This window comes from Triticum aestivum, chromosome 2A (assembly GCF_018294505.1).
Source record: "Triticum aestivum cultivar Chinese Spring chromosome 2A, IWGSC CS RefSeq v2.1, whole genome shotgun sequence".
In the NCBI taxonomy this organism is placed as follows: Eukaryota; Viridiplantae; Streptophyta; class Magnoliopsida; order Poales; family Poaceae; genus Triticum; species Triticum aestivum.
The window spans coordinates 370,150,793-370,152,830 of NC_057797.1; positions in this window are offsets into that span (position 1 = coordinate 370,150,793).

Sequence of the window (2,038 nt, forward strand, 5' to 3'; positions counted from 1 at the left end):
ATATGTGCTCTTCACACCCTACCCTCAGAACTTCTAAATAATAAAAGACGTCGCGCACCTTTTATTTTAACTCACACGTCACACACTTATACTATTACTCTTGTGGCGAACGTTCTTTGGGCATAGTATATTGAACTCTCACAAAGAGAAGCGGTGCACGCACGCACTAGTTCTCTCACACTCACTCGCGGGTACACGTAGGAGCGCATTTTTTAAGGAAGGAGCGCATTTGTTTACAAAGAGGCATCCCAATTGACATTTTGACTAGTCTAGTTTTCAACTTGATGGAGGGTGGGGACTGCACGTGAATGATAAAGTATAGTGCGTCCTGGACGCGGTGGCGCATTATTGATCGAATTTTATTTTTACTTGAATTTTAAGTGAAAATAGTGGTTCGCGCGTATTCCATTTAATAACGGCTGGTACAACAAAATCACTCCACTATATATATAAGTAGGAGCCTTAGCACTTGCTTTACTAGGGTTCCTCTCTTTCACTCTCTCATGCTCTCCGGATCTAAGCAAGACATAGGTGGCTACACTCTCTCTCTGCTCATGGCTAGTCAAAAATCCGGCCGGACCACCTCGACCGGGGCAGGGGTGTCCGGGTGTAGGTGCATCATTCACGCGGTCGTCAGTGGCGAGGAAGGAGGCCAACTGCTGCCCGCGCATCCCGATCGGCGGTCGTGCCGTTCTCTCCGAGACAACACCGGATCGGGAGGGCCTCTGACCCCTTCTTCCTCCCTATGGTATTGTGGCCAAGATGCGGCCTCCCGACGCCGTCTTTGCCACATGCCGACAACCCTCGGGTACATATTTCTTTGAAACATGTCTTGTTCTACTGCCCCAGCCCCCCAACGTGGCTGCGTGTGCATCTTTTTCTTCTTCCGTCGGTTGTTCCAAATCCACCTAGCTTTTAGTATTATTAGAGGTAAAGATAGTTCATACAGTTGAATCTAAGAGTTGGTTCAAACAGGGAAGAAAGTGGGAAAGCTGTAGCATGAATCTAGGACTTGGTTCTAAGAGGAAACGGGGGAAAGTAGTAGATACTGGCTACCCAACCGCTCTCTGTTGAAAACACGAAGAAAGCATGGTGGATGGCAAAGGGTGGGGGGAAGTGGACATGTCTCTTGGTCAAAAAAGGAAAGAAAGTGAGGGGTGTTGGGGGACAACGCGAATGAGAACAAGAAGGTCTAGATTTCCTGTGCTCACATAGGAAAATGTCGCCGAGTAGATAAAAAATGGAATAAAAGCAAACATGCTGCCTGAGTGTTTGCCGCCCTCGGCAACCACATCTGCCACACCACTTTATGCCCCTGCTGTCCTGTAACATCCCAAATTTTCAAGTTGGAATGTTATATGTAGGTCATTCATGCATATCATATTTTATTTGCTTTTCGTTTTGCGATCCTCAAAATTCTAAGAAACTCAAGGACCCTCGGAGAGAGTTAGGGATTTCACGGTTTTCATATTTGAATTTTATCAAATATCAAAACGAGGATCAGTTGTTTTATTATTTTTCTCCCCGAAAATATTTCATATTAAAATATAAGAGAGGAGATAATATGACTTCCCGAAAATAAACGAAATATTGGAGCAAAAATATTAAAATCAACTTTTTGATTTTATTCGGATTTTATTGCTATTTTTATTTGCATAGGAAAAAATATGCATTTTTCAAAAATTGCATTTTAGGCCAAGAAAATGTTCACCTTGTTCTAAATATTCTATTTAGATGGTGAAAATTTGTTTTGGTATTTTTAGTTTTTTTTTCTAGGATTTCTTTTTGGCGGAATATGTTAAAAAAAGAGGAAGCCCGCAGGACCGGACTGGGTCGCGGCCCAGCTAGCCCAGCCAGCCCCGCGCCGCCGTCGTCTCCAAGCCAGACTCCTCGAGGGAGTCCGAGCCGCCGCCATGGCCTTGCCCCCTCCCGCAAGCCGCCTCCCTCCCCTTTAAAAGCCGGACCCCCCCCCTTGGAGCCCCAAGCTGCCACCGCCGCCAGCCCCGCAAGCCGCACGCCAGCCCCGCCGCCTCGCGCC